This window comes from Manacus candei, unplaced genomic scaffold (genome assembly GCF_025592945.1).
Source record: "Manacus candei isolate 608988 ecotype Guabito, Panama unplaced genomic scaffold, ASM2559294v1 h1tg000028l, whole genome shotgun sequence".
NCBI lineage: Eukaryota > Metazoa > Chordata > Aves > Passeriformes > Pipridae > Manacus > Manacus candei.
This window is the reverse complement of record NW_026138076.1, coordinates 11,806,345-11,827,123: the sequence shown is the minus strand read 5'-3', so window position 1 is coordinate 11,827,123 and position 20,779 is coordinate 11,806,345. Positions and strand designations below refer to the sequence as shown.

The window sequence follows — 20,779 nt, the reverse complement described above, 5'->3', positions numbered from 1 at the left end:
TAGCATGCTCATCATCATACATTGGGTATTTTAAGACAGATTTTCTGTTTTAAAATATAAAAATATGATAATTTAAAGTCTGCACAAAAGGAAATATAAATATCCCAGGGCATACAACCTGCTTCTTTGACTGGTCTGACTGATGACAGAGTTTTTGTAGTCTTCAGGTGGTGGTAATCTGCAGCAAGGTACCATTCATTCATAGGTATTAAAATCCAGTTCATTTTAATTACCGGAGCTTTCTGTCCATCTTCAGTGATTTTAGGGTTTTTTTTTTTAAGAATCATCTCCTTGCCCTGCTATCCTTCACCAGCTGAATACTTTTTGTCACATAAATTTTGCTATGTAGAAAACTGTGAAACTCGCTGTTGCTATGCACACACCAAAACCTGACAAAAACTAAGATGGTAAAATTTTAAAGGGGCAGAAAAGATACCTTTATCTTAGTCCCAATTATTTTGCACCAATAAAAACCTCAAATTTAATTCTTCCCCTGGAGAAGTAAGCCTGCACCATTCCTTGTAATCAAGTCCAAATTCATTAGACTTTTCCAATAACTGTTTTCTGTGGGATCCCTTGCATACCAATGGTTGCTGCGGCAACCATACTTTGCCCATTCAGGTTATTTTCCCAAAGCACATAACAAAACTATCTTTTGCCTCCAAAATTCCACAACATGTTCAGCCCTGAAAACTGGTATATCTCCTTAATCTTAGACTGTTTTCTTTCTCTTTAATCTGCTTTGCCTCTGATATCCTATAAACCTGCCAGGTTTTATATGTATCTGATGCAGCTCTACAGCTCTCTTTGATGGTCAATACACCACAGGTAGCCTTTGCTAAAATATTTCTTCTCCTAATTTTGGATGTGACTAATTTCATCAGTTCCAGTAGAGCAGATACACTTTAACTACTTGGAAAAGGCTTGTTTCTTTGTTCCGTTATTTCTTTAGAAAGTAGTGGAATTAAATTTACCTCACTTAATTTCTCCGCCTATAATTCAAAAATATTTCAGTATCAGTTGAATTTTCTCCTCTTAGGTCTGATAGCTGATGTCAAAATTGATTTGATAGGTTTCATTCAAATATGAAAATAGCGCTACTTTATCATAATAGGCAATTTTCTAGAAAAATGTAAGTTTTGGCATATTGCTTTTAATTGTTTTTCACATTTCAAACATGTTTAAGTAAGACATTTCAGCATATTCTAGGCTAAAATAAATGTGTTCCTTTAAACACAGAGTATGTAGCTTTCATGAACAAAGCTTCTAATAAAATATGAAATTTCAATGTCCCTTTTATAAAAAGTTTTCCACTATGCTGAACTTAAAAACATGTCAGTTTAGGTCATTCACATTTATGATCTTCTAAATTTCCCATCCCCCACTCACCCCCAAATGAACACTAAAATTTCAAAACCTCAGGTTTGTATAGGTTTCCTTAATATAAATCACCTTAATATAAATCCCCACTTGTCTTTCACTAGTAGGGAATATAACCTGCATTATGTGGTGGTAACAGTGTTTTCTCGTGGTGTCTGATGAGCTCAAGTACATCATTGCTTTTGAACACACAATCAATGTACTTGTTATTTCAGATTTTATCAAATAAATCTCTTCTAATCTCCCTTGCCACTAAATGTGAGTGTATATTCTCCTAACAGCCTCTAGTGGTGCCCATTAATATTTTTACCATCCAAGGGGTAATGAACCTTTCCTGTTCAGGATTCTCCACAACTCTGGGCAGGAGCTGGTATGAGATGACAGCTCTCTCTATTCATTTGTCACTTCAGTGGCATACTGCTCCCTGTCTCTCAGCTCCTCCTGCTTGCTGTCCCTGCAGCTTCCCTTCTCTTGGATCTACGTGTGTAGTGTACCTGTGGCAGCTGTTTGGTGTAATCTGCATTGGCACGGGTTTAGTACAGCAATATTCCATAAGTCTAGTCCAAGAGTAACATTATTACCAGGGGGCTGGATGAATCAGATGAGATAGAAATAAACTAACAGATGTTACTGAAAGCAGGACCCTTTCAAACGAAGTGCCAATCCTTACACAGCCGTACAGCAAAAGCCTTGCATAAAACATTTCCACTTCCCACATTGTTTTTATTCTCACCTTTGAGAAATCCAAAGACATGCCATGCAGAAGCTTTTTGGGTTTTGGGGTTTTTTTGTCACATGGTAAATAACATAACCAGATTGATGATATGAATTATTTTTAAATGCTTGCTTTATAAAATAACATCAAATTATAATGAACCTTCTGATCGTGTTCTGTATTTAGTTTGCAATAGGAAAAAAATTCTTCTAAATATTTTAGCACTCTGTGTTTAGGTAATCATCCCTTCCTGTTGGCATTGAAATATATTTTTTTTTTCTCCTAGGATGTGACTCAGAGTTTCTACTGTGAACCCTCTTTTCTATTCATCTATATATTTCTGTGTTTTAGAAATTCAGCATCCTTATTTGGGGTTGGGCTAGATGATCTTTAAAGGTCCCTTTTTAACCCAAATAATTCTATGATATATGATTATTTCTTTTCACATTAGCTAACTGCTAAGAGTTTCTGTTACTTGTTACATCATCTTTCTGTCTTGGAACATCTTTATCATAATTAGAAAATTATTTTGCATTCTTTCCTCACCTAGCACCTCACAATAGCATAATCCTTAATTTTCTTTCTGATTAGTAAAAATCTGCCATTAACTAGGACAGCATGCCTCTGACTTCTCTGCTGTAATACCTGGAAAATCTTTCACCTGAAATGTAACCTTTTTCCTGTCTACTTGTTATTCTGTGAAGGTTCATTTTTTATCTTTATAAATTATGACATATTAATACGTATTTTCTCTCTGAATTAGAGTTATTACACTGTAGAACTCCCAATCTGACAACCATTATAGATTTTATATCGAATCCTGCTGCAATTACTATGGCTGTAATACTACCATTATGTATTTCTTGCTCTTAGCAGGTATTTTGGGAAAAAACTTGCACATTTTTTCAGTGTTTGTTCATAAATAAATCAAAAGCATTCTTCCAACATATAAGTACATAAGTACATATATGTTATGTATTACAGTTCACTTATGTTCTTTATTATGTAATCCTAATCCATGTCATATATTGCAAATTGTACTCATAGGGAGCTGCAATTTAAGATATGCTGTACCACATAGGAATAAAAAACCCCAGCTATTTACTAATTGCTATATAGTTAAACTACAAAGAGCTGGAATCCCTTGCTGAAGCTCCTTTTAAAAGTGAGCATTCTGCTGGTTTGAATCCACTCAACTATCCTCTAATGAACAATCACAGGCAGATGAGTTCTCCCCCGAGTTCCCAGCTAATCAGAGTTAATTGTGTTTTCCTGTTCCAGACTTCTACCTTCTATTTCTTTTTCTCACTGCTATTGAAAAATAAATTGGGAGGACTCTGAGAATGTTTGGATTTTTTAGATTTTCAGGTTAGTAAAGTTTGCCATTCATTTTTAAATGATAATTTTCATTAATCTCTTTGCTTACTTCTGTCTGCCATGGTTTTCCATAAACCAGGAATTTTGCAGGGCACAGATGAAAAACTCTTTCTCCAAGAAGCTGAGGTCTTGGAACAAGAGATATTAGAAAATATGTATGTATATTCTAAATGCAAGGTTTAATACAAGATGGAGTTATTTACCTTGATGCCTTGACTCTATTCTCATGCAATAGTGTATCTAACGTTTAGTGATTGCAGGCTATCTCCTCACTTCAAAATCCCAGCCAAAATGGAGAGGTTAGTGGAAAACTTAGAGTACATACACGTGGTATGAGAAGTCTCTGGAATCTCATATTTAAGTCCTAAAAAAAAAGAAGTGGCTGAACCTGTCAGACCTGTAACTTTTGAAACCCACGGGACCTTCTGAAGTCAGCATGGGCAAGTGAATTCAACCTTAACTTCATTTGTGCTACAATCTGTTTTATTGGACTAGCTCAAGGCTACACTCCTTCAAATATTCTACCTATCAAATTATTTTCTCCTAATATTCTGCTACTACATATTTCAATTAAGATGACTGATTAGCCTCCTTACTCAGCTATCGGTTCACAAATCATAATCATTACAAAAAATGTTCTCTACAGAATTGTTATATATTTATGAATTATTTTAAATTAACCTACTTGTAGCAGTGCAAATACCACAAACAACTTATTGCTAAAACAGATTTGTGATATTATATAGGAAATTGTCAGTAGTAATAATTTTTAAAAAATAAATAGTGTGTATTTTTAAAATATCATTAACATTCTTTGAATATGGAGAGCCTGAGTTTGAGTTCTATTTCAGATCAAATTACCGTACCCACAAGGTAAATGGTAACATGAATAGTAATTACTTTGGTAGCACCAATGTAATAGGAACTTCCCCACTGTTTTCAGGAGTCAACGGGATCAAGAGCAGCACCTATATTTTTCTGATGAAAGTCTACTAAATTTATTTATGAATTCTCAGCTCCTTTTCACTGAGCTACTCTTTAAATCTAGTCTTGAAATATTCTTGCTTATTGCCTAAACAATCTGTCTGAACATGATCACATTAAGTTCACATTTTTAACTTATTGTTGTGGTTTTAGAATATTTAATTACCTCAAACATTTTGAATTATGGGAAATACTCCACTGACGAGATTTATTGGGAACTAAAAGTCTTGCATGAAATATTGCACTTCGTTGACTACTGTTGACTCTGCAAAGTAGTTGACAAGAAAGACAGGTGAATGATCTCCCCTGAGATTTGTGCCACTACAGAAGGCAGCCTATCTGAAAAGAAATGTGCAAAGGAAAAAGACCAAATAAACTTGTTTTAGGACTATTAAAGCTGCTGGAAACTTGGTGGGTTGGTTTGAAAGTGACTAGACACCTTTTTTTTTTTTTTTTTTTTTTTAGTTTATATGTTCTCACTCTACTTGTCTCCATTTTCCTTTTCAGTTTTAATGCAGATGAAAAATAATTCAGCCAAAACAAGTGTTCTCAATGTTCTCAGAGTAAAATCTTGCATCTATGAATAGAACTAGAGGTTAACAGTGACCAATATTATTACCTTTGTGCTATCTGTTAGTAATTTCAATTTCTAAATTATATTTAATCTTTGTTTAAAGAAAGTGACTTTAGGCTTAAGTATTTTTTTATAACTATTACCACACTTTTAAAAATATGTATTCTTTTAAACTACTTTGGCTTTGGCTTGCAATATTCACTCTTGTCATAGTTGGAAGCTAAAATTCTGATTAACTTCTTTTATATTGCCCATAAAATCCCTGAAAAAAAGAAGTAAATTACTTTGTAGCTTTCCTCTCAGTAGACTGATTTTATGGTTTCAGTCCTTCCTTTTTTCCTTGACTTTTCCTATTATTTTAGATTGTGGTAGTGAATAGAGGTCAGGAAAAGTAATTAAAACTACTTACAAAGAAACTGATTATGAAAACCTGACTTAGGTGCTAGTTTTTCTTCACTAATTATAGAGTAAACATGGGCTTCTAATGAGTGTGTTTTAAATGCCTCAAGCTGATGCTGTCACTCTTTCCAAAGTCTTTCCATCTGTAACTTGATATGCAGTCTGAAATGACCTTGGGAAAAAAGAGTAAACATTATAGACAAGATTTCTTCAAGTAATATCAAAATGGAAAGGATCCTAGAAGCTTTCAAGGTTTGAAAAAACAGTGATGCTGGATAAGCCTCTACCAAGCTTTACAAAACCCGCATATATAAAGGACCAATGCGGTCTTCATATTTAAAAACAAAGCAAATAAACAAAAACTATGACCTCCAGAGACATACAAGAGGGCAAAAGGTTACATTAAGTCTTTTTAGCTACTGCATATCAATGAAATAGGAGAAGCTAGACAACCTGAATGAGTTTGGATAGTTTACATCCTCCCTAGAGCATTTTGCAGCAGTGGAGTTGCTGTAAATAATGATCTGTGCTTTATGGAAGCCTGATCTTTGTGAGAAGGTTGCTCAGGGAATTCATTAAATATTTGATTTCTTTTCTGCTGCTCAGATTCCCTTCCTTTATGGGCAAATAAGTTAACCTTTGCTATGGTGTGGAACATTTCATGAGCAGTTTGCTAAGGGAGGGGTTGTAGCTGATTTTGCTTGCCAACTGGACAGCATGTATGAGTACATATGGAACCTGGCAAAGGACCAGAACCAAATTTGATCCACTGATTTAACTTCACTTACCAGTAAAAAAGTAAAATATAGTTTACTGTCTTGAAAGCTGGGAAGAATATCTCTTGATGATACTTTATGGAATTGTTTTCCCATTGTATTTTGCCAGACAGTTGACCTTGTTGAACTTCATGAGGTTTGCACAGGCCCACCACTCGAGTGTGTCAAGGTCCCTCCTGGATGCCATCCTTTCCCTCCTGTGTGTCAGCCACACCACACAGCCTGGTGTCATCAGCAAACTTGTTGAGTCCCACTGTCCATGTTGCCAACACAGATGCTAAAAAGTGCAGGTCCCTGTACCAACCCCTGAGGAACATCACTTCTCACTGCTCTCCATTTGGACATTGAGCCATTGACCACAACCCTTTGAGTGTGACCAACCAGTCAATTCTTTATCTAGAGAGTGGTTTACTCATTGCATTCATGTCTCTTCTGTTTAGAGACAAGGATGTCATACGTGACAGTGTCAGATGCTTTGCACAAGTCCAGGCAGATGACGTCAGTTGCTCTTCCTTTATCCACCAACACTGTAACTGCATCAGAAAAGGCTACCAAATCAGACAGGATTTTCCCTTAATGAAGCCACATTGGCTGTCATCAATCACCTCTTCATCTTCCATGTGCCTCAGCATATTTTCCAGGAGGATCTGATCCATGATCTTGCCAGGCATAGAAGTGAGACTGACTGGTGTATAGTTCCCTGCAAATAAGAAGTACACCTAATTTCAGATTTTTTTTTTCTTTTTAGCCTGTAAGTTCAAAGAAATTGCAGAGCTTAAAAAAAAAAGTAGAAAGAATTACAATGAGACTTCAAACAAGTCTTGTATTTGAAAGCACAAGTGACTCTTGTCCCAATCTTACTGTTTCCTTCAGAATTGACATTTGCTTCAGACAAAAAAAAAAAGAAAGATACAATATGCAGTACATGAGCTATAACCATCTCACAGATCTCCTCAGAGCAAAGTTACTTATACACTATAGTCCCATAAGAAGCTGGGAGTTTTAGCTGCTAATTTTTAAAACTTTTCAATGTAGCACAGGGAGGGGAAAAACCCTCTCCTATTCAACTGCATAGGTACCACCTGGGAATAACTGCAATACATATTACCTTCTTCCTCAAAATTAAATCCATTTTGACTGCCTTTGCATTTTTGTTTAAATCCAGACCAAGAAATTATCCTACGCTTGTTTCTACTAATGTGTATTTATTATTAAAAAAAATAAAAGTACCTATCTAGGAATAGAAAAATATTTGTATGTACAACCAATATAAAAATCAGAATAGCACAAGTTTATCTGTTTAGAAAATCTTTCCCTCTCTCTTTTTCTCATCTGGTATTATCATTTCTACAAGTGTTTCCATAGAATGTTTCACACATAGATTTCCAGGCAAGGTTTTCATGTCCTGTGTGTCGTTAGAACAGAATTTCATTTTCTTCAAAAAGAAAGAAAAAGAGATAAATGGTACCACTTGGGGAGAAAAGCACAAAATAGATCTACAGCAATAGCTTCTCTCTAGTATCAGACTGCACACGAACAATCTGCTAACAAGCTGGAAAATGAAGAAGAGGCCTAGAGGTCACATCCAACTTCAGCTTTTTACTCATCAGTGAATGGTCCTGTGGGGACCCACTGGATCTTGAAAGACAGCTAACAGTTCAAGGTGTCAGGTTAAAAATGAGTACAAGTATGAAAGCTGGATAAAAGCTTTAAGATTCTGCAGGACTTGTAGTTGCAGGGACATGACACAGAAAAAAAACAGGTAAGTCTTCGAGATTCCAAACAAAAAGGAAATCTTAGACCACACACAGCTGCAGAAATTCAAGGTAGTCGCTAATTTTAACTATAGCAATGCCATATTTCTTCCAAAAGCAATATTATTTGTATTATGGAACTGCATTTTGTACAGTAACTTCTCCAGTGCAAGGCTACACACACACTGTGGGATAAATTATATGAATATATAGATATTTTGTGATGAGTGACTCAAGCCAGACATTTCTAGGACCTGAGTAGGGTGAGGAAGGAAGATGTGCCTCAAATATAGATTTTTTAAAAACTGACTATTTTACAGAACTTATTTTAAAAAGCTGTTCCGGGAGGCAGCATCTTCTTGGGAAATAGCTTTTATACTTCGCTACCAAGTCCCCTCTCTGCTCTGTGAGGATGAGTTGCAGAAATTGTTAAAAACTGTAATAATATTTTTGAAAAGATTTTTAACTTGATTCATCAATAAAATTTAAATGCATTTGACAAAAGACAGAAGGTGATGCAGCTGTGACCAAACTGAAGACTATGTTGTGCAAGGTGCACCAGCACAGTGCTAAGGGCTAAAAGCACAGTATTCTAGGGCTAGACCTGCATTACTTGTAATGTGCACTGCATTTCAGTTAAGTCATGAAGGAAGTTGGTAGGCACTCCAGCAGCATTAGAATTCTATAATCCTTTATTTTATTGAGTCACTAGCAATGCAGTTTTCTGCTCTGGGACAAATAGTTGCAAATGTTGTGTTTAGTCCTTCAAAGACACGAGTGATGCTCATTCTAAACACAGGCTGGAATGCAGCTTATGGCTTTGCAATTTCTTGTCCATGCTAACAATGCTGTTTTAGGAAAGAGTCTGAAACAATCAATCCTGTTAAGAAAGAAAGAGGAAGAACCTAAACTTCTCAGAAATGTTCAAGAAATGTGTGAGGATCAAAATCCATTAGGTGAATGAAACATTATTTTCAAGGTTGTAAGGTTTTCAGAAGTTCAGAGGTACTGGACTACAAACAGCAGTTTTCTGCAGAATGAAATATTCGCATAAAATATTTTTGGAATCCCATATGGATTCTCTCTATTACTTTTGTATTTTTCCTCTGCAGCATATAAATATAGCAAAATACAGTGTGTTAATATTTACACAGAAACATTATTTAAGTATATGTATGCTATATTCCTGGCAGTCATGTATCATTGTCCGATCCGCAGTAAAATAAATGTTGATATTTTAGTTTGTTCAGCTCTAGCTAGTCACATTGCTGATTTGGTAGATACAGTTCAGCCTTTCAGGAGAGCTCCATTACACTAACATGAATGTGACAAGACAAATGTTTTACTGTGATTGTTTTTTAAGATGGGACATAGATGTACACTTTTACCTGGAGTAGAAGAGTGAACCCACCTAACACAGTCATATTTTAACTTACAATTTCTCTGGTGACTTCAGTTACTTATTTTGCATTTTTTCTGATGCTGTGTGGCCTGTTTTCACACTACATAGTTCTGTTTTCTGTGCCACTCACCCCTATATCATAAAGATTAAAGTATTTTGTCTGAAGATCTTCAATATTCACTCTGAAAAAATCCAACACATAAATGTAGCAGCAAAGAGTGGTCATGACTAGTACTCACAGCTGCTGTTTTTTAGAGGTGTCCTGCTTCTCTGTTATTTCCTTAGCTATAAATTTAAGCTTTGGTAGTTGAAGCAGGGGCGCATATTCACTTTTTATTAATTTACATGAGTTCAATTATAGCCATCTCTACTATAATCTTGATTAGTGGCTGTCTGCCACTGAAATGACAAAAACTATCCTTCTCTCCTCAACCTGTGAGAATTGATCTGAGAAGGAAAGTGTCATTGGTTTCTTTGAAGTTTTTTTTGCTCTCCCAGAGCAGGTGTCTCTTCCCCTGGAGGCAGCTGGGGCTGGCGAGCAAGGAGAGAAAACACCAGGAGCAATCTCTGCAACAACTTTACTAGGTCTTAAAGATCTTCCCATCAGTGACCAACACAAGAGACTTCTCAGCTTCTAATCACAAATAGCAAAAAAAGATGAGTCGTCCACATTAGTGTGCCCTGTGGCTGGAGTTCTGGAGAAGGCAAGCAGAGCCATATGAACTTCATTGATCTCTAATTAAAATTGGTAGATAAGGTAATAAGAAATACTGCTGAATACTGAATGCTGTGTTCTGTAGGGAGATGGTATCTAAACCAACATGCAGGGGTATTTAGATTTTCAGGCTTGTTTTGCTTTTTATTGTTTGGTCGCTTTGAGACTTTTAAATTATTTTTAATTCCCCCTTGCCATGTGACTGACATTGCCTCCACATACATTCTCCAGTGAACCAAAATTTTGTGCTGATTTTACATATCATGGAAAGTTATGCACATAGCATATTCAACTAACTCTAGTAAAACAAATTATGAGCCTTTCTTTTGGTGTCTGCAAACAGTGTTCAAAAATTCTGCTTAGATAAATGAATATACAGTTCCATATATTTTGAAAAGAGTAACTCTAAATATTTTATTTAGTCTAGGTGATAAAAGTCTCCTATTGGTGATTTTTTTAAATGAATATTAGAAGGCCTTTGATCCTCATAGAGTAGACTTTAATCAGATTGAGACAAGATAGCTGTGATGGGCAGACATTTATTTAATGTCAGGTCTGGAAAGCATAGTGATCCTTCTCAGTCTCTCAGACTGCTGTGGGATGAAGCTCTCACAGGGCTGAGATGTGCAACACAGCTGTTCCACAGGACAGCTGCAGCCTATATCATAGACTGATTTTTACTGAACTTCCATTTAGTGCCCTAATCCCAATACTTGTTCATTTAAATTTTCACAATAGCTGTATCTTATTCTGTTAGCTTTTGCAATGAAGATGCTACTTGTTAAGACAACTAGACTTGGTAGCATTATAAAGTAAACATAAACTGTAAAGCTAGGGCAGGCATATCAGACACAGCAATCTCAACAGCACTTGTTTTTCCAAAATTTTCCAGTTTTTGAAAGTTGAGAATTAATCTCAAGCTACAGTAACCGAACAGATACTCAGGACATCTTTTTCTCTATAAAGTGATTATAAGGCTATTGGCTTCTTCATCTCCATCAAGCAGGAGAAACATCATTCCACAGTCTTTTGTGGTAGACAAAAAACCCACTAGATTGAAGCTACTGATGCTGTTCAAACGAAAATTTTAATTAACGCTCTTTCTGGACGTCACTAGGAACATCTAACTCAGTTTTAGACATTGGTTTATTTTTAATCTTTGATGACTGTCTAACAAACCCTTGTGTTGGTCAGAGCTTTGAAGAGACTGCAACATCTTCTTTAAAAGTGAGCACACCAAAGATTAGGCTTTACTGGAAAACAAACAAAAATAAAGTAACTATGACAGCAGAGAAAAAAAAAAGCAGGTCTACTAAAAGACAGTGATATTCTAGACAGTTCGTAGAAAGTTTTTCCTCTGCCCGGTGTGCCCTGGAGGTTTCAGTGTGTTCCTGGATTTGTTTCATTTCTTCTGGGTTCTCAGAAAAATTTTCTCACTTCTATTTCTTGGTTAGGGATCTGTTCTCGCTGTAGGCAAGCTGCCCATTTCTTTGCAGTAACCATCCACTTTTCATTATTTCCTCCACTTCTGATCAGCTTTTGAAAAAGAGGTTTTCTCCAGTCTTCAAGCCTGGACTCTTCTTTTCCTGCCTTGTCGCAGTCAAGCCAGCAAAACAGGAAACTTTGTCTTCCACTGCTCAGAAACCTTTTGAAACAAAACATGACTTTCAGCAGTATATAAAAACCATGAACAAACCAAACAAGTATAGCCTGGAAAGACTAACATAGGATCTCAGTTTACTGAACTGTATCACTGTTGTTTGTAGATGCCTTTCTGCATTTTTTTTTTATGCACTTAATATCCTTACTAAACTGTGAAAATCACAGTGAAAAAACATTTTTGAGTAAGTCCCACTTACAAATATTTGTGTCACTTTAAATGGTGTTCTGTATCTCTACATCTGATTATTACATTCCCAATGTTAAGCCTCATTAAAGATATTTTATAGGTTTGACAGAATTAGAGGTTGGTGTTTTAGTTACACAAGAAAACTAAAATAGATCTTTTGTCACAATTAAGAACTACTGCCTGGAGGAGACTGAGGGGAGACCTCATTGTACTCTACAACTTCCTTGTGAGGGGAAGAGGATGGGCAGCACTGTTTTCTTCTCTGTGGAGACCCGTGACAGGACACAAGGGAATGGCCTGAAGTTGTGTCAGGGGAGGTTTAGGTTGGATATTAGAAAAAGGTTCTTCACCCAGAAGATGGTTGGGTGCTGGAACAGGCGCTCCAGGGAAGTGGTCACAGCACCAAGCCTGACAGAGTTTAAAAAGCGTTTGCATGACACTCTCAGGCACATGGTGTGACTCTTGGGGATGGTCCAGTGCAGGGCCAGGAACTGGACTCAATGACTCTTTTGAGTCCCTTCCAACTCAGCATATTCTGTGATGCTGTGATACAATGTATATAATTTGTTATGTAAACATTGCATAAAAATGTATCTGCAAAAGTGCTCCTATATGTTTTTGATACTACCACTTTCAACTGATTACAGCAGTGTTGTGTAGAAATATTTTTTTTCCCCATTCTAAAAGTAGAATCAACTTTGTACTTCCTGCCTTTCTAACTGAGGTGACCTTGTATAATTTCCCTGATATTGATTAGGAGATAAGATAAATGTAGGTTGAGATTTAACTATAAAGGAACAGGAAAGATAATATTACATTATCTCAGTCTAAAAGTCTCCTGTTGGCAACATTTGGTACTAGAACATGGGATATGTGCACATTGAAATCAACTAGATTTATAAGACCTAAAATTGCTACAACTGTATTACCATGACCTCTGAGCCCATGAGTTCACAGGAATGAAATAATAGTCAACCATTTATAGTATTTAAATGAGTGGCATTTAAATTTTAAAGTATTTGATCATCTCTCAGCAGAATATTGAGTCACATTAGTTTATTGGGATGAAGCTGGCAGTAGATAAATTTATATTATATGGTTATGAATGCTGTTTCCTGTGGAAGAACTTTAATTTCCTTAAAATAATTATCAAAGCAATTGAACAATTCTAACTGATGAACACAAAGCAGTCTCTAGCCCCACTTTCACTATGAAAAGACTACTTTTCATTTGCTACACAGCTGAGGAACAGGGCTCAATGAAATCACATGGTTATTATGTATGCCTACCCTGGGGCTGCAGACAAGACCTCAGCTGACTTCAGCTAGCTTTTGTAACTTGTGTATATATAACACTCCAGGTTATCAGCTGTTCATAGGGTTATATTTATAACCAATACCTTAATGTGGATGTAGAAGACAGCTGGAAGAACCATATACTCCAAGCATTTGTGCTACATATTTTCATTTACATAAATGAAAAAGGTTGACAAGAAAATGGCTGTTGCGCTGAACACAGTGACTACATCTGCATGCCAGGAACATATTCCAGACCAGAGACAAGCTAGAACTATTTTGTCACACCCATTTACCCAGTTCTCTCACCTTCCAGAAATGACGGTTGAGAATGATCATACTGGTTCACGCTAATTCCCAACTCGTGGTCAGGAATTACCTGAAAAAGCAATAGTGACCCGCCTGGTGGATAAGGGGAAGGCTTTCGATGTGGTCTACCTGGACTTCAGCAAAGCCTTTGACACTGTCTCCCACAGCATACTCCTAGAAAAGCTGGCAGCCCATGGCTTGGACAGGGGCACTCTGTGCTGGGTTAGGAACTGGCTGGAGGGCCAGGCCCAGAGAGTGCTGGTGAACGGGGCTGCATCCAGTTGGCAGCCGGTCACTAGTGGTGTCCCCCAAGGATCAGTGTTGGGCCCAGTTCTGTTGAATATTTTATTGATGATTTAGATGAGGGGATTGAGTCCATCATCAGTAAATTTGCAGATGACACTAAGCTGGGGGGAAGTGTCGATCAGCTGGAAGGCAGGAGGGCTCTGCAGAGGACCCTGGACAGGCTGGAGAGTTGGGCTGATTCCAGCGGGATGAGGTTCAACAAGGTCAAGTGCCAGGTCCTGCACTTTGGCCACAACAACCCCCTACAGCACTACAGGCTGGGGACAGAGTGGCTGGAGAGCAGCCAGGCAGAAAGGGACCTGGGAGTTTGGATTGACAGGAAGCTGAACATGAGCCAGCAGTGTGCCCAGGTGGCCAAGAAGGCCAATGGCATCCTGGCCTGTATTAGGAACAGTGTGGCCAGCAGGTCCAGGGAAGTGATTCTTCCCCTGTACTCAGAACTGGTGAGGGCACATGTGGAGTACTGTGCCAGATCTGGGCCCCTCAGTTCAAGAAGGATATTGAGGTCCTGGAGCAGGTCCAGAGGAGAGCAACTAGGCTGGTGAAGGGACTCAAGCACAAGTCCTATGAGGAGAGGCTGAGGGAGCTGGGGCTGTTCAGCCTGGAGGAGAGGAGGCTCAGGGGAGACCTCATCACTCTCTACAACTACCTGAAAGGAAGTTGTAGCCAGGTGGGGGTCGATCTCTTCTCCCAGGCAGCTATTAGCAAGACAAGAGGGCATGGTCTCAAGTTGTGCCAGGGGAGGTTTAGGTTAGATATCAGAAAGAATTTCTTTCCAGAGAGGGTAATCAGACATTGGAATGGGCTTCCCAGGGAAGTAGTGGATTCTCCATCCCTGGAGGTTTTTAAGAAGAGACTGGATGTGGCACTTAGTACCATGGTCTAGCAACCGCAGTAGTAGTGGATCAAGGGTTGGACTTGATGATCTTGGAGGTCCCTTCCAACCCAGCTGATTCTATGATTCTATGATTCTAGTTGGTGAGGTGAAAAATACTTCCTCTGTTCTGTGCATTTGACAGAAGATGCTCTCTTAGTAGAAGTTATAGATTGGTTTTAATTTTTTATAATTTTACTTATTTTTGAATTAATTTCAACCTCTCATTCAGGTATTACCCAATATCTAACAGGTTAGGCAGTGATCAAGATGGAAAAACTGTTTAATAGAAGTCTGATGCTAGTCCCTGTCCAGAACAATGTGTCAGTGAGATATAAAAGAGAGCTGGTTGTTTGCCAGCTGTGGAACTGAAAGCAATCTTCACCAATGGGGCACTGCGCAGGCAGTCCTTGCGAGTAAGGGTGCGTCTCCTTGCCAGTGCTTTAAAAAGAATGTTGGTAATATCTCTGCATGCCATTGCACTGCATTTTATATACATATCAAGCTGTTTTAGAACCAACTTCATATACATCTGGAGACTACCAGAAGTCTGGATTCTTCAAGCCAAATTTCTGGCTACTGACAGTATGAGATTTTGCAGGTTGCATTATGCAGATTCAGGGCACGTGTAAACAATAATAACAATTATTTCAGCCTTGTAATTGATGTCAAGTACATACTAACTGAATTAGTATGCAATGGATTATTTAATTTCTTGCGCTCTGGTCTGCTGTAGAAATAAATTCAATTAAAGATGATATTATGAATAAGTTATACATAAAAATACATAGTTTTCTTCCATGTGACTGCTCAAATTTTTTTTTCTGAAATTTGTTGGATGTGTTTTCTCCAGACACGTGATTTGAGAAATCTGTGAATCAAAGATGTAAATGTAAATTTGCATATGCTCACCCACCAGTGCATTCTAGTAATTACATGAAGGATTTTTTATTAGATTATGTTTTTTAGTCAAGCTTCCAAGAGCAGAACACGAATAACAATGTCATTTGAACTCAGGATTACCTTTGTGAATGCCAGTGATAGGCACTTTTGAATAGCTAATAATTCATCACTGTCATTTCATGACTAAACTTCAGAATGGTATCTGACCTTCTGCTCTATGACTTAGTGTCATTGCAGGCACACTACCTTTATTTAGCCAGGACATAGTTATGTTCATTTAGCACCTTGTCAGTGGACAGCAGGCAATGAAAGAATTAAATGTCAGACTTCTGAGAACTACAAGAAAGGTTTTCTTCCTTTGGGTCAGAGACTAGAATAAGGTGTCAATCAGACTAAAAACTTCTTACAAGGTAAAAAAAAATAAATTTAAAAAATCTGTTTTAATACTGAGTGTTGTAAGGAAAGAAAGGGTTCACACAGTTTTGATATGTTTTACAGTGAGTACGAATAAACTTTACAAAGAAATATCTGCCAGAAAGCCCTTTTTCCCCCCCCCCAAATCACAGGTTATTTAAAAACTGCAGAAGCTGAAGATTTTGGGGTGAGATCAGCCTGATCAATGCAAGGTGAAAAAAAGAAAAAGGTAGTCTCATATTTTCAAAGACAAACTTTGTATATTTGACTTGCAAACACTTAAAAAAAACCCCAAGCCTGCCACTATGCTGTATTCTGGTAAGATATGATATTGAAGAACTGCACAGTTGCTCATGTAACATAAGCTGCAGCTGAGTTGGAAAGCTGATCTGTTATTATGTGATGAGACTGCTGGGAAATTTTCTTGCTTATAACATGTCAGCAGCCAACAGAGGTAGGTATACAAAACCATGAGTCAGGAGGTAAGGAGGTAGGAGGTGTAAACAGCAATTTATCAACATGGGCAAAAAATAGAAATTGTTTATGGTTTCCCAAATGTTAGATGCACTGAGGCAGTCTAGGACAAATTCATTACTGGAGAAAAAGAAATAGTTCTGAAATCAGTGAAGGTGCACCTGTTTCTGCAGAAAAATCCTGTGGGCCAATAACTTAAGTGCCTGAGATATGAATCCCTTATGTCCACCATTTACAGCACCAGTTCCTGCTTCTGTGCACTCATGAATCCTTAAATTAGCTACAGCTGGCATAGCTTCGGGTCCAGCAGCTTCCAATTTTCAGGAAACAGTTGACACATTTAGTCCCCTTTTGTAAATCAAGTTGGCAAAGGGAACAATTGCCTGTCATTTTCCTCTACCACATGTGAGGGTCTGTACCAGCAAAGCTGGTAAAAAGGGAGTGGGGAAAATTAGGCAGAGATTTTCTTATATTGAGAAGATACTAGCCCTTGCTTGCTGTATTCATCCTAATTTTGCTGACCTACAGCCTCACTGCAACTATCCACTTCTATCCTGAAATAGGTAAGTGAAACATAAAAGTTAATTATCTTTTTTCTGTGAAGGAAGCTTTGCAAATACGGAACTTTACAAGGGTTGTAGGGCAAACAAGCACCTTTGCGTGCATGATGGTATGGTTTAAAGCCCTCCATTGAAATCAGGTATGATTTGTAAGGCCAATTTGAATAAAAATTAGGAATTGAAAATTTGTGAGGAAAGATCCATAGGTTTGGTAAAAGCAAACTGAATTTAACCTAGGTATGTTGAATTCTAACTTAAAGCCATATCTGCTAGTGTACACAACATTTCAGTTAATGTCTATATCTATGTCATTTGCTCAAAGTAAGTGAACTGAAAGGCTTACTGTATGGGAAAGCTCCAGTAATCTGATTTGTTGACTAGGCTGGAAAGCAAAGATAAAGTACTGCTATTAAATTAGTCTCTTTGATTAGCAAGTAACATATAATGTTGCATCTGGCATCAAACTTGATTGGCTGTTCCCTGATGAGGGATAGAAGAAGAAGATATTGAAGAGAGATATATTTGCTCTGAGAAGCAGTGTAAACCTTTCTTTTAAACTGGTGTGACTTCAGAGGGAGTTACCAAAAAATAGAAATCAGGTTTGTTCTCTGCTAAAATTTAGAGAAAACTATTGCTTTTTAAAACAAATCTGCATCACTTCTGATTTCTTATTTTCTTTCTTAACTACGTAGTTTCTGTATTATTAGGGTTGCTTTTTCATTAGAAACTCTGGTCTGAAGAAATAAACTACTGCATATCTTAAAAGCTAAAATATATCTTAAACTTCTATTGGTTTTCTATGAAAAAACCTCCTTCTGATACTTGCCCAAGTTAGAACTGGTGAAACACATATTACTGCAATTCTTGTTTTCACTTAATAAGGTTTTTGATTTTGTTTTTGATTTGTCTAAATACTATTTCACATGAATTCATATATTTTAACAAAATATAAGCCAGGAAGATTTGCGATATTCACACAGACATTTTGGTGTCAGTGAGTTTCCCTTGGGCCTCATTATCATCTGGCACTGGGATAAAAGAATTCTGCAAACCCAAAAACTATGGCTTTTTTTCACTGGCCAAAACTTACTGGCTGTTAGAAGAAACTTGTAAGGAAAAGTTTCGTTTCTGGAGAAAGGAAATAGAGAAGACAAGTGCATAGAAATTGCATGCCTTAACTGGTAATAATCACATTCTTAAAATTTGTCTCAAATATTTTTATTTGCTGTAGTATGTGACAAGAGAAAGGCACCAAAAGTCCATTATGTTTATCTGTAATGGAAGTGTGAGATTCCTCTAAGATGTGAAGATTTGCATGTCATTATAAATTAACATTTTATGTGAGGTCCTGTTGTGAGGTCCTGTTGTGAGGTCATGTAAGGTCACCCTGGCCCTATTTGAAATGTACATGTTAGAGAAGTATATGGGTATACTAGTAGTGTTGACAGAAATACATTATAAACAATGCTCTCTCCCACTCAGATCCATAAAAGATTAATGGAGAAAGAAGGGCAAATACAGTAACTCATACAAGCCCTTCTATTTTGTGCATTTCAGTAACTACTAATGTCTACTTAAGCTTGGAGCATCCCCATGTCAAAATGAGTTCAGTTTCTGAAACACCTCAGCTAAACAGGTGTTCCATGAATTGCTCATAAAATGCTTTACTTATTTAATTCACATTAGTACATTAAATCTTTATCTACAGTATCATAATGACTTCCACTCATGAAGATTAGCTCTTCCTTCTTTACTTTCTCTTTTAATGATAATTTAGCTCTGTTTTTAATAGCCTGGTTAATCATTACCTGAATCTGAAAGAATACTCTAATGTGAATTATGGCCCCATAAAGCCTTATATCCTATAGCACATTCAGCAAAATTGTGCTGGAGATTATATCCTAATTCCTTACCAGAATTGCCAATATTTCTGATAGAAGATGTTCAAAAAGAAATGTCCATAAATTGATGTTTTTAATGTAAAGTGGAAATTATTTTAAAGAATTATAAATTCTACTGTGAAATTACATCTTTCTTGATTGTTTGACATCTGAAAGTTACTACAGAACATCCGTTCACATACTGCACTTAGTTGGAAGCTGGAAAAAATAATTCCAACACCAAGATGCACAAAAGTAAGACAACATTTCAAATTACTTTTCATCCACTCTTGGAATCCATTCTCAATAAAGGCAAAGATGACAGATGATTATGTCTCCTTTTGCCTCAGCAAGGCAGCAGACAAAAGTTTGGTATAACTTGCCACTGTTGCCCAAAACATAAAGCCTATTCAAAAATTAGTAATATGACTGTTTACCTGCCTAACAAAGAATACTGCCACCTATTTCTTTTCAAAAGCAGGTGCCCTGCAGCTTATTCAGTTAACAAGCTTAAGCTATTCCAAAGAAAATAGTTCCAGACAAGTGTGTTTGATAAGTACTTTCACACCAAAATTCAAAAGTGAAGGACTCAACAAATGTTGAAATGAATGTTTGTGAAGCCAATAAAATACACAGACATGGTGCTCTAATGCTGCCAGTATCATTCATTTTGAATATGCTTGTCTTTGATTCCCAGCTATAATCCCAAGCTGTTCTACAGTGGGAACAATCTCTTGCTGTCATGCATTAATAATATAATATTTTATGAGAAAAAAGAACTTTTGAGTCAACAAAATTTTACAAGATTTACTCTTTTTTTTTTTTTTTTGCCTTGTGTGTCGAAGTCCCTTAAGACTCTCAAAGTTCAGACATGCTTCTGAATGCCCAACGCATGTCTGAATTTTCCTAGTTATCCCAAGTCATCAAAACAAAATTTCTCTCTGCAAATCCTTGAGATGCAAGCTCACAAAATAGGAATGCATGACTTTTGCAGAAATTGCTGGAACTCCTGGGAAATTGAACAAGTTCATAGATCTGCCTTACCTTTAGGTAAGGGAAGTCTCACTGCTAAGCACTGTGAAGCTATGCTTAGGTCAAGTCAGGTTAAGAATATGTATTACCTTCAATCTCTGCAATAGCAGAATGAGACAGCCCAGTGACAAATCTTCAAAGAAGTTAAAAGAGAAAGAAAACTGTGCTTGCCTGCTTTCCCCCAAGATCAGATCTAAAAGATGTCTTGCCCTATACTCATCTTACATTTGGATCATTCACTTCTTCAGAGCTTCTGGTGTCTGAATGTCTCTCATCTCGGGTTGTAGTCATAAGGCAAACTCCACTCCTGCCAAAACACACTACCTTACTTAGCAACTGACTCTAACAGTTCTCCTGTCAAAAATTACTGTCTTCAGAAATGCAGGTTTTTTCAGGTACTAACCTCTGACAGTAGACAAAACCTGCCTAATAACTGACTAGCCTAGAAACATCTATGTGCCAGCAAAACAGCTACTTTTGTCTCTTACTCATGCCTTGGTGAGTGTGAAATGAAATTCAGTCTCATCTTTTATATTGTGCCTTATTTTGACAAACATATTCAATATAATAATATAAAGGTAATTATTGCATTTATTGATTTACCCAGTCAAGTCTTATTTAAAAGCCACACATAATTTTTGGGCAGATAACATATATATAGGCCAATAGTAAATCTGAAAAAATCTGGTATAAGGAACTGCTCAGAGACTTTGGATCTTTTAAGCAGCAAAGGTATTTATTTCGATGCTGGGAGCAAGCGTGGTTTGCACCACAGAGAACTTGCTTGAAGGTTTCACACAAAATCAG

At 37.0% G+C, this 20,779-nt stretch overlaps 1 long non-coding RNA gene across 1 annotated transcript in view; it reads left to right on the top strand.

Moving 5' to 3' along the window:
• The first annotated feature begins 16,852 nt into the window (after positions 1-16,852).
• Positions 16,853-20,779, top strand: part of LOC127472311 (uncharacterized) — a 34,651-nt gene continuing 30,724 nt past the window's right edge. The window contains exon 1 of the long non-coding RNA XR_007904956.1: positions 16,853-17,063. This is a non-coding gene — a long non-coding RNA (uncharacterized LOC127472311). The remainder of the gene's footprint in view (positions 17,064-20,779) is intronic.